The 13,073-nt window shown below is 39.8% G+C and overlaps 1 protein-coding gene and 1 long non-coding RNA gene across 19 annotated transcripts in view; one reads left to right on the plus strand and one right to left on the minus strand.

Annotated features, from left to right (window-relative positions):
- The window catches only part of LOC137538435 (uncharacterized), a 407,510-nt gene extending 399,452 nt beyond the window's left edge, over positions 1 to 8,058 (plus strand). For both annotated transcript variants that reach the window (XR_011024784.1, XR_011024785.1), the window contains 2 exons: positions 4,034 to 4,095; positions 7,879 to 8,058. This is a non-coding gene — a long non-coding RNA (uncharacterized lncRNA). The remainder of the gene's footprint in view (positions 1 to 4,033; positions 4,096 to 7,878) is intronic.
- The window catches only part of SOX6 (SRY-box transcription factor 6), a 605,164-nt gene that overhangs the window by 255,290 nt on the left and 336,801 nt on the right, over positions 1 to 13,073 (minus strand). The gene's annotated exons all lie outside the window — the stretch shown is intronic.

Raw genomic sequence — 13,073 nt, forward strand, 5'->3', positions numbered from 1 at the left:
TCAGGTTGGAGTGAGCTTGAGATGTCTCCCAGAGCATCACTGCTGAATATATGCAAATTAACCATTGTACCCTTAGAAGCTAAACACACCTCCAGAACCGCTGGAATGCAATGATGTGTCAGCTTGTTAATTTGTACAGAGCCATAATAATCCAACATGCATACAGACTGTTTCGGATTGTTTGATCCTCATCAGTGCATGGCATGGATTAATTTGGCTCTATGCAGTAGGGCTTGTAACACAGAGGTACAGACTAACTAGCAAGCTCATGGTGACCCAGAACTCATTGGAGTTTGTAAGGGACTACAATGGTCCTAAAAGCCCCCTTACTAAGATGTTAAGAAAAACAAAAGTATGTTACATGTTAGAACTATCAAATACACTCTACCTTAGGCTACTTCCCCTTTGTCCTAAGGCCAAGTTGCACTCCTTCTGGATATCCTAAAACACACTGCTTTTTGTTATGTTCATTGTATATTTGTCCACCTCTTGTCCCCCCCCTTCCTATTTCTTTAGATTGTAAGCTTGAAAGGTCAGGGCCCTCTCCCCCGTTTGTGTCTTGGATACATTTTATTCATTATATTACCTTTGTCACTGTAATTACCAATTCTGTATTTTGTATTGATTCAGGATTTTGTCTCCAATTCTGCATTTTGTACTGTATATTGGTGTATACCGTCTGTATTATTATGTACCCCACGTTTGTTTCTGTTTACAGCACTACGAAATATGTTGGCGCTTTATAAATTAATAATAATGTACAGGCTTCTCTTACAAGTAAAAATCAGAAATAGGCATGGAGCATGCTAACAGTTATTGAAAGAATGTAATGTTTTAGGAAAAACAGATCAAACAGAAATGAAGGGAAATGTGTTTAACGGTTTTAGCTGCACTATATATTACAGAGTGTAAAATATATAATAAAAAAAACAAAACAAAATGTATTTATCCAATTAAAAAATGGTTGGCAGAGTCCTGAATATTTAGCATACAATTACCAAAATACCCAAAAGTCAGCTCTAAAGATGGTCAGTAGACAATAGTAGATGCAAATAATTCTGAATTGCATGCACATTAGAGCGATTGGGATTTCAGTTTTAGTAAAATCGCTGCAAAATCACTTTTGTAGAACGAATGCAAAACAATTTTGCAGAGCTTAACACTAAATTGCAAAAGCTTAAAAAATGTTGCAGTACCCACAATTGCAATTTGGCCTAATCCCAATCGCTCCAGTGGGTTCACCTGCATATACTTACATTGGTGTAGCGGGAATTCGGAAAGACAGCTGAAATTACTCTAGCGAGCCCCTAGCCTTATTCTTAAACTACAGGACTATGGGTAGGATGATAATCTAAATACATGTCTTTTCTGCTTGTTCCTCTGCATTTAAAGTTTACGTGTGTGGAATGTTGGTTTGATTACTGTGGATGCCTTGACACACACAGTTCATTTCTACAAATGCTAAACTACAGAATCTAACTAAAGTGGTCCATGTCTGTAAGAGGCTATAATGAGGATGCTCAAGAGAAAATTCCTGTGGTACAAAGACTGATGAGAATGGACCAGTGATCTTTATCAGAGCTATAATAATAGTGTGTTCCTGTGGTGAGGACATTAGACTGTAAGCTCCTCTGGTGCAGAGTGGGGATGCTCATTCCGATTCCGTGGAAATTAAATTACCGCATTTCCGATCGTAAATTAGCATTTCTGATCAGAAAATGGGAAACTGAAATTGGATTTACAGCATTATTGCAACTTGGTAATTTTAGTCCAATCACAGAACTCGGAAGCACTGGACCAATCAGAGAATGCAGAATCAACTCAGAAGTATTTGGCCAATCAAAGGAACGCAAAAAATGACCAAAAAAAGACTCCTCAGAAATCCGTGGAATCGGTACGGCATTGGCAGAAATCTGCATTTCCGACCATACCTACTGCAGAGGCTGATGGAAAAGGATCAAATCTCTCTGTACAGCACTGAATGATATGTCATATCTATATACATGTAAAATAATAATGACTAAGTATGACTATGTGAATGTGGTGATTAGAGTGTAAGCTCCTCTGGTATACAGAATGATGCGAATGGATCAGTGATCTCTGTGTTGTCGAATATGTCTAAACTATATAGTGTACATGTTAATAATAATAGTGTGTAACTGTGGTGAGGACATTAGAGTGTAAGCTCCTCTGGTGGAGTGACTGATGGGAATGGATCAGTGATCTCTGTACAGCGCTGTGGAATATGCCAGAGCTATATACACATTTCTAATAATGAATGACTACAGTGAGGACAAAGAGTGTAAGCTCCTCTGGTGCAGAGACTGATGGGAATGGATCAGCGATCTCTGTACAGTGCTGTGGAATATGTCAGAGCTATACAAATGTATAATAATAGTGTGTAACTGTGGTAAGGACAGAGTGTAAGCTCCTCTCGTGCAGAGACTGATGGGAATGGATCAGCGATCTCTGTACAGCGCTGTGCTATATGTCAGAGCTATATAAATGTATAATAATAATAATAGTGTGTGACTGTGGTAAGGACATTAGAGTGTAAGCTCCTCTGGAGCAGAGACTGTTAGGAATGGATCAGTGATCCCTGTACAGCACTGTGGAATATGTCAGAGCTAAATTAATGTATAATAATAATAGTGTGTAACTGTGGTAAGGACAGAGTGTAAGCTCCTCTGGTGCAGAGACTGATGGGTATGGATCAGCGATCTCTGTACAGCGCTGTGGAATATGTCAGAGCTATCTAAATGTATAATAATAGTGTGTAACTGTGGTGAGGACATTAGAGTGCAGGGCTGGGCCGAGGCAGAGGCTGGAGAGGCTCCAGCCTCAGGGCACAGTGTAGGAGGGGGCGCACAATTCATTCAGCTGCCATTCCCAATTGTGTTTGAAGCAGAAAGAAATAAGAAAAGGGGATACATGGCAGTGACTGCAAGCCAGATAACTAGAGATTAAGGTGTTGGGGAGGTTGGGGGCCTAGGGGCACCTATTAGTCTAATAGCAATCAGTGTGTGACCGCTAGGGTGGGGCGCAATTTGGTGTCTCAGCCTTGGGTGCTGAAGGACCTTGTCCTGCCTCTGTTAGAGTGTAAGGTCCTCTGGAGCAGAGACTGATGGGAGTGGATCAGTGATCCCTGTACAGCACTGTGGAATATGTCAGAGCTATATAAATGTATAATAATAATAGTGTGTGACTGTGGTGAGGGCATTAGAGGGTAAGCTCCTCTGGTGCAGAGACTGATGGGTATGGATCAGCGAACTCTGTACAGCACTGTGGAATATGTCAGAACTATATAAACGTATAATAATGATAGTGTGTGACTGTGGTGAGGACATTAGAGTGTAAGCTTCTCTGGTGCAGAGACTGATGGGAATGGGTCAGTGATCTCTGTACAGCGCTGTGGAATATGTCAGAGCTATCTAAATGTATAATAATAGTGTGTAACTGTGGTGAAGACATTAGATTGTAAGCTCCTCTGGAGACTGATGGGAATGGATCAGGGATGTCTCTACAGCATTGTGAAATACGCCAGAACTATATTAATTAATGTAATAATGCATCCACCTACATATCAGACCTGCCCCTGGCATGTGAATGTCTACTGTATTAAGTCCATCAACTCTCGCCAGGTGCATTTTATTAATTGGTCAACTCAGAAAGCAGCTAAACGAACATTCAATATTTATGCATTAATCTACAGCGGAGTGCATCACCTACGTTCCGGCAGTAGAATGAAAGAGTGTTGTTCTAATGTCTCAGTGCAGTGTGAATTATTCATTCACTGTGTACCAGGATCATTAGCATGTGTGTGTTTTTCTGTGCAATGCCCAGAATGGTGAACCGATGATTAATCTGCAGTAATAATATTAATAGTAATAATGCTGGCTGCAGGCGGGATGGGCCAGGGCGGCCGGGCTGCTGAAGTGTGGCAGTAAATCGTACCATATCACCCGTCGGGTAGGACCTTTCATAACCTGGGTTCAGTGATTTCACCATTACCTTCATATATTTATTTTTGCAGTTTGGACCCCGTAGCCGGCGAGGAGAGGAGAATTCCGCCTGGTTTTGGCATCCTTTTATACGGTAATAGAAAACTTAATTTGGCATTAATAGCCGTTGAACAATGGAGAAAGGCTTCACTAATTACATCAGGGAATAAAACGTGGATTTCACAAATTCATTAAAATACAGAGTTAAAATGAAAAATGAAATTATAAAAATAAAAAAGGCAGACTTGTAGTAAGCAGCGGCCTGTGAATAATTAAATACAACCCGACTGTAGCAAATAAGAAGCTGCTGTGTAATAAAATAAATATATAAAAATTAGGGGGGAATGGTGTAAAATTTCACTTTCCTGTACAGACTCCTATTCAATTTTTATGGGATAATATTCAACAGTAAAACAATTATAGATTACTAATAGCAGCTCTGTTTTATTACTTAATATAAAGTAAATAATAATAATACATATTGATAAATATATATATATATATATATATATATATATATATATATATATATATATATATATATATATATATATATATAGTCTAAAACCCCTGTTATCCAGAACTCAGTTAACCAGAAATCTCAAGCAACCAGAAAAAAAAATCCTGGCCTTGCAGGATACATAAATCTACTTTTATGTATTTTATTTATGAAGCGCCAACATAGTGCTTTTACAATTCTTTATGTGGTAAAAAATTAAGTTAGGTCTTTCCTAATTTGTTTTTAATTACTGTATTTTAACATGAATACAGAATTTATGGTAAATATACAAAGTGGAATGCAGTTTTTTTGTTAGCAAGGCCTATTTCTAACATCGACTCTGAAACAAGAAAGTACAGTTATCCGGCCTCAGCCAATCCCAGTTGGGGACGGATAATGGAGGTTTTACTAGAGAGAGAGAGAGAGAGAGAGAGAGAGAGAGAGAGAGAGAGAGAGAGAGATAAAAAGTAGAATCTTAACTTAAATAGAAATTGTTTTGTATGAATCAACTACAGCATAAACACTTGTAAAAGTATATTTCCAAAAACATTTAATTTATAATATAAATAATCAAATTTACTGGAAATAACCCTTCTTAATATTAGCAATTTTTGCTGAATAGTATTATGTTTACATGCATCAGTAAATTCTCCAGAGATCTGTTTCACTATAGATATCATCCATAGGTTAATAAGATCATCTGGGGATATTTTTCAGTGAGATGGTCCTCCATACATTACTGAGATTTTCATGTCCCGAACTGACTATTTTCATTGATAGTTTGTACAAATATGGACAGAAAGCATCCCAATGCATCCCAATGCTTGCTTTTATGGCAAATTAATTTTTTACAGAAGTTGAAAATCTGTAAAATGAAAATGTAAACATTAGATTGATTTTCAACTTCAACAATCAGAATTAGCGTTTTAAGATTTTTTTTTTACAGTTGTTATGACCGCGTATCCAAAATTAGTTCTGAACAGGAGTTAAGCTTCCGCATTTTGATATTTATTCCTCTAAAGAAAAAGAGAGAAATCTGGCGATAATTCCAGCCACAGCCACACTACTGTATGTGTATAAATATTTCATTAACTTTTCAAATTGTCTAATCAGCATAAATTGCCATTTAATAAGTGATGGTGAGTTGGCAGAGTTGCAGATGTGGAAGATGATCACAAGATAAACCTGTATGCTATTAATTACTTCGTACAGGACGATTGGTTTATCCACTAAATCTGGAGTAACCACAGGAATCTAAGCAAGACAGTGCTGCGGATGAGAGGTTAAGGACAACTTATCATACAAATAAAGATTTGCTGGTGCTTTTTTTAAAAAAAACAACAAAATATGACATAGGTACAATTTATGATATACCGGTATAGAAAATATAATAAGGAATATGTGTAGTTGGTAGGGAAGATAGAAGGTATTTCAAATCCAAAAAAAGCTTTATTGTCAGGACCAAATACATTTAGCATTGCCAGAGCAAAGCATTACCATGGGAAAGGGGGGGGGGGGGTGGGAATAAGGGAAGGTTATAGGGGGTTGAGGTATATAGTCCATAGGGGTGTGGAGGATGTAAGGTACAGTAAGGGGGGCTGGGATATACAGTCCATAGGGGAGGGGGTTTAGGGGGTATACAGTCTATGTGGCATCATGTTCCTCTCAGTTGGTGGCAGGCAGCGACATATCGAGCAGCTATTTGTATGGTTTCTTCCTCTTCCCCCAGTGGGATGTAGTGTTTCCTCTCCTCATATTCAATAGTGATGAATATGGATAACAAACAGGGCAGTTGGAAAAATTAATTTGAAAGTAATATAAAGGGTAATTGACCATTGGCAACTTGAGAAAGGCCTATGAGGCCGAAACAGCGGGCTGCCGTTGCAGTCAATATGCCTATGCTACAATAAAGTAATTAAGCTTTAAATACATGCTGTGTGGTGCCGGTCCTTTGGAGGATTACGGAAGTAATATAAACCTCTTTGGTCAGTTACACACAAATTATATGTGGATAAGTAAATATTTCAGCCTTTCAATATCAATTTGTCTCAGTAACAATTACCAGTGCAATGAATTCTGGCTGACGTGGGTCCTCATTAGGGCAACCCAGTAGCTGATCATTAATATAGATGCTCTTCTTGGAGATCTTTACCCACTAGATGATCTTCAATGAGGTTCCCACTGGCCACTGCTCCTCAGTAGGTTGACTCTTAGGTTATCCTCACTGAAGATCCCTATTAGGCTTTTCCCCTCACTAAGTTAAAACTCTACTTGATTCTCACAGAGACTCCGACTTAGTATTGCTCCTTACAGGGCCACTCTCTAGGTAATTCACTGTGGCATTATTTTAACATTGCTCCTCACTAGGGTAAACCCCTGGTTGAACCTCAGTAAGGCCTCCTACGAGCATTGACTCTCGCTACGGCCACAATATAGATAATCTCACTTAGGCTTTCTCTCTCTCTGGGCACTGCTCCTCAATTAAGGTTTTCTAATACAAGGTCTCAATTTCAATGAGGCTTCCGCTTGGCACTTGCTCATCTTTATAGGTGAGCTCATAGGGGTTCCCTCAAAGCACAGTTCCTTATTAGTGGTATCCTCTAGCTACCCTACACTGGTGCTTCTACAGGAACTCTTTATCTAGGCCTTACTATAGGTCTACGTTTCTGTTGTCCTCTACATATTAGTCATTTGTACAGACTACTTCTTACTATCTTGCTTACTTTCCACCATGGAGAGTTTCCTCAGTTTGCACTTTCTGGCCGCTTCATGGATCATAACAAATGAAATTTACATTAAGGCTTCACCCTATCAAAGCATTATGTACTTGCCTCAGTGAAATGACATAATCCACCATGCTAGGATTAAGTTGTACAGCTGCAACTGAAACAAAGCCTGGTACTGCAAACTCTAGACAAAGGCCATCTTAGGTAAGTCTCCAACTCAATAAAGGCGTGGCCTCAGTAACATTGGGGGGACGCATGTAATCTATGATTTAATGGGTTTGAACTGTTTTTACAATTCTCACCTCAAAATTACTTTGATCAGTTGTATGCGGGGAGCGGGAACAGAAGTGACATCACAGACAGAGCAGGCAGTGTAAGTGGGCAGAGCAATACTCTTGGCTGCCGCTTGTCAAAAGTGTCCACCAGGACAGATCACTGATTGAGCGGTCAAGAGGGGTAATCGACTGCCGTACACGGCAGTGGCGGTTGTTATCAGCTGCCTCGGCTAAGTTTCATCTAGCGTGTTTACTGAGCTTTGGAATCTGTAGGAGATAAAAGATGCAAGTCCAATAAACTCAATCAGTACAGGAAAAATTCCTACTCGACTCAATAACCGCTGATATTACTGTATTGTATTCTTCTCTCTACACAGTGTTCTTGACATGACACTATGTCAAAGCATCTTAGATTATATGAATCTTAGTCGGAAATGGAAGAAGAGGCATCGGAAATGTGCTATGAAAACATCTGCTTCACTGGAGAGAAGACCATAAAGAAAGAAATGACTCTTGGCAAACTCCAGCAGCACAACAATAAATGCAGCTACGCTAAACATGTTCCCATACTACTTTATGCTTGAAGTTACAGCTCAGTATAAAGAATATACCTCAAACTATTCTCCAGACAGACATATGCTTTCTGCTCCCTGGTGATGGCTGGACACACACATTTCCAATCAGCAGTCCTGAGGCTGGCTTCATTGCCTGATTAAACTATAAAATTGTGAATTATTTAAACAATGATGTCAATTAAATTTTACTGGAAGGTGACATGATTTACTGTGTTGGTGAAGTGTGGTGGCATCTTGGCCCGCTCTAACTTGGACTTTATTATCGGCTTTTGTCACCTCCGTCCTCTATCCTTCCTGGGGATAAAGAGCCACTAAATGTCTCTTATAAAGAAGATTGATGACACTGTGTTATGGAGAGACGGAGTTCCCTGTTCCATACTTCATCGTAGATTAATTAAGTTAAAGAGGAACTGTATGGCTGATGTTGTAGTGAAACCCCTCCCACAGTGTGATGTCAGGACCTTGGTCCTGACAGTTTCCTGTCCATGAGTCTTGTTGCATTGTGGGAAATAAAAGCTATTTCCAACTGCCAGTTTTCCCCTCTGTGCATACGTATATCTATTAAAAAAAAACAACCCTTTAGCCTATCGCATTCTTAGGGGGTGTGGTTATAGATGATGGCAGTTGGTGCGGTCTATTTTTTTTTTCATGTCTGCTGATAGTAAAGATGACGACGTGCAGGCTGATTGTGAATCAAACCATATGAACAAATTACATGATAAATATCAATATTTCTTGATCTCTCTTCTATTTTTTTTTACTTCTGACTTTGCAGTGTATTGATTTCTTTTTTCCCCACCTTTTAGCTAAAGTTCCTCTTTAAAATAATCCCGAACCATTCCTGAAAACAAATAGCTAAGCCACACTGCACTCAACATGGAACTAACTAGTCACACTTTCTAAAACTACCCAAAACAATTCCTGGTAAGCTAGACAGGTGTTAAGAATCGAGTTTTTAGCACAGAATCATCATTAATAACTTATGAAGGTCATCCTAAAAAAAGGGTTACTAGTTGCAACTTGCAATAGTCACAATTTTTTTTTTTAAGTTTACTGCTTTTTAACCACTTCTGTGAGCGCACCAGTATTCTTTATTACAATCACTAATGTTATTCTGGTTGTACAGCTGTTGATAAAACACCATCTTATTATGGAAGCTGAACATTTTTCTTGGTTTAGGGCTACAAAGCTGTGATATGTGGGGGAGGAGGAGGAGGAGTGGCCACACCCAGGAACAAAAATTAACATCTATATTTTCTGCCATACATATGCTGACAGCCAAAAAAGGATTTATAATTCATGGAGAGGTAGCACTGCAGGACGCCAAGCCAGACTTAGAAGGGAGGGCAGCACAGATGTTAAGGAACCACAAGACCCACCTTGAGAGAAAGTCATGTAGTTGTAACTGGACAGAAAAAAAACATCTAGAACAGAAGTGCCCTCACTTCTTCAGCTTGAGAGCTACTTTGCAAATCACAAACTAAAAACGATCTACCAGTTAGCATCTCCCTACAATATTATGTGTCTGCCAAAATTGTATTCAGCAGTAGCACATAATTACCCATATGAAATTCACTGTTTCTCCTGAGTTTTCGCCTAAGTGATATTTTTACACTTTACAAAAAATGCCTTTTAAAGAGACTCCGTAACAAAAATTACATCCTGTTTTTTTATCATCCTACAAGTTCCAAAAGCTATTCTAATGTGTTCTGGCTTACTGCAGCACTTTTCACTATCACAGTCTCTGTAATAAATCAACTTATCTCTCTCTTGTCAGACTTGTCAGCCTGTGTCTGGAAGGCTGCCAAGTTCTTCAGTGTTGTGGTTCTGTGATGCATCTCCCCCCTCCTGGCCCCTCTATGCACACTGCCTGTGTATAATGATCTCTTGAGATACAAAAGGAAGGATGTATACAGCCTGCTTGTGTATGAATGTATTTTCTATGTGTGGACATACTGTACATCAACCTACTTCCTGTTTTGGTGGCCATTTTGTTTGTTTATAAACAAACTTTTTAAAACTGTTTTTAACCACTTTTAATGCAGCGAGGAGCGGCGAAATTGTGACAGAGGGTAATAGGAGATGTCCCCTAACACACTGGTATGTTTACTTTTGTGCGATTTTAACAATACAGATTCTCTTTAAACCACCAGCAAGCAAGAAAATACTCAAAATAATTTTAATAGTACTTTTTACATACTTTTGGGTACTTTCTCAATTGTAATATGCTGAAAAAATATTGTAAAGAGAAAATAAAAATTATATCCTTGGAGAAAACTGGACAAAAAGTTAATTGCATACGAGCCAATGCTTCTAAATGTGTGGCTCCCCACCTTGCAATATCATAATCCTTTACACTGCTGTTCAAAACTTCAGGACAACATATCGTACTAAGCTCATCCAAGTCAAAGAGACAGAGTACAAAGCTTACGTCACTCAGGCAGGCATTGTGGGATCTACCGAGAAGTCCTTTGTGATCCACTGGTAGAGCACGACCTATCCAATAAGCAACCCTCATCTAGAAGATGTTTCCTCAACAATACTAGTAACTTATTTTTAGAGTAAAAACACAAAACTTAACGAGCTTAATGAGTTTTGACAGGGAGTTTTGACTCCCTTGTAGTCACTTGTAGCAGCAGCAAGGAAAGGTTTTCTACAACAGAGGTTCTTAACATGGGTACCAGAGATAATCTTACGCACACCCAGGAGTACTGGCATGTATAGGATGGTACCAACCAAAATACAGTATTGTTGAGGAAAAATGTTCTAAGTGTCCATGTGAAACTATCTTATCTTTCTTTGGACATACCATGACCTGGATAAATGTGAGCCCTCACACGTGGAAGGGCAGCACTCCATCTTCTCCTCCTGGTAACATTAGCACCGACACTGGTCACTGTCACCATGATCAGCAGTGCCAGGGCAGCACCAGCTGGAACATCTGGATTAAGCGTTCGGTGAAGGGGTCTCACCAGTCCGACTCTTCATCTGGATTTCAGTAGCAGCGGAGGGCTCCTGTGATCAGAAGCCAGATGGCAGACTCCATCCCTTATTACAGGCTTATAACAGCAACAATCCTCCTTCATCTGCTACCCGTGAAACGATGAGGTTTGGCAAATTCCAGACTCACAACTCAGGAAAACTCTACTAGCACATGGGACTCCGTAATAACTCTTCAGTGTCCAAAGAGATGGAAGCTTCACACCTAATTATCTCTCCGCTGCCCAGAGAGAGGGTGCTAAAACACCTCTTATTAACTCTTCACTGGCCGGAGAACAGATATCACAACACCTTTTATGAACCCCATCACTGTCCAGAGAAAAGACACTACAACTTAGCTTAACTCTTCCCTGTCCACAGAGAGGGCACTTCATATTAACTCTTCACTGTCCACATGGAAGCTGCAACACCTAATATTAACTCTCCACTGCTCAGAAATAAAGCACTACACACTACAGTAACCCTCCACTTCCTAAAGCGATGATGCTACAACAGCTTATATTAACTCTTCACTGCCTAGAGAGAACAATGCAACACCTCCAGTACACATTTCATTGTCCAGAAAAAAGGGGACTAGGACTCCATTTATTAACTCTTCATTTTACAGAGAAGATTACAATACCTTACATCAACTCTTCACTGTCCAGAGAAAAAGATAGCTCTGATACTGGTCCTAATGTTTTCCCCAAGTCTTCTCACCATAAATGAATGTCTGCACTCCCCACTAAGAGGAAACTACTACCTTACAGACACTCTTCACTGTTCAGAGAGAGGATGCTGCAACACTTCATACTAACCCTTCATTGCTCAGAGAGAGACACTACAACACTTCATATTAACCCTTCACTGCTCAGAGAGAGACACTACAACACGTCATATTAACCCTTCACTGCTCAGAGAGGGTGCTACAACACTTCATATTAACCCTTCACTGCTCAGAGAGGGCGCTACAACACTTCATATTAACTCTTCACTGCTCAGAGAGAGGGCGCTACAACACTTCCCTTCATTGCTCAGAGAGAGACACTACAACACTTCATATTAACCCTTTACTGCTCAGAGAGGGTGCTACAACACTTCATATTAACCCTTCACTGCTCAGAGAGAGACACTACAACACGTCATATTAACCCTTCACTGCTCAGAGAGGGTGCTACAACACTTCATATTAACCCTTCACTGCTCAGAGAGGGCGCTACAACACTTCATATTAACTCTTCACTGCTCAGAGAGAGGGCGCTACAACACTTCATATTAACTCTTCACTGCTCAGAGAGAGGGCGCTACAACACTTCATATTAACCCTTCACTGCTCAGAGAGAGACACTACAACACTTCATATTAACCCTTCACTGCTCAGAGAGACACACTACAACGCTTCATATTAACCCTTCACTGCTCAGAGAGAGGGCGCTACAACACTTCATATTAACTCTTCACTGTTCAGAAAGAGGGCGCTACAAAACTTCATATTAACTCTTTACTTCTCAGAGAGAGGAAGCTACAGCACTTCATATTAACCCTTCACTGCTCAGAGAGGGTGCTACAACACTTCATATTAACTCTTCACTGCTCAGAGAGAGACACTACAACACTTCATATTAACCCTTCACTGCTCAGAGAGGGTGCTACAACACTTCATATTAACTCTTCACTGCTCAGAGAGGGTGCTACAACACTTCATATTAACCCTTCACTGCTCAGAGAGGGTGCTACAACACTTCATATTAACTCTTCACTGCTCAGAGAGAGGGCGCTACAACACTTCATATTAACCCTTCACTGCTCAGAGAGAGGGCGCTACAACACTTCATATTAACCCTTCACTGCTCAGAGAGAGACACTACAACACTTCATATTAACCCTTCACTGCTCAGAGAGACACACTACAACGCTTCATATTAACCCTTCACTGCTCAGAGAGAGGGCGCTACAACACTTCATATTAACTCTTCACTGTTCAGAAAGAGGGCGCTACAAAACTTCATATTAACCCT

This window comes from Hyperolius riggenbachi, chromosome 11 (assembly GCF_040937935.1).
Source record: "Hyperolius riggenbachi isolate aHypRig1 chromosome 11, aHypRig1.pri, whole genome shotgun sequence".
In the NCBI taxonomy this organism is placed as follows: domain Eukaryota; kingdom Metazoa; phylum Chordata; class Amphibia; order Anura; family Hyperoliidae; genus Hyperolius; species Hyperolius riggenbachi.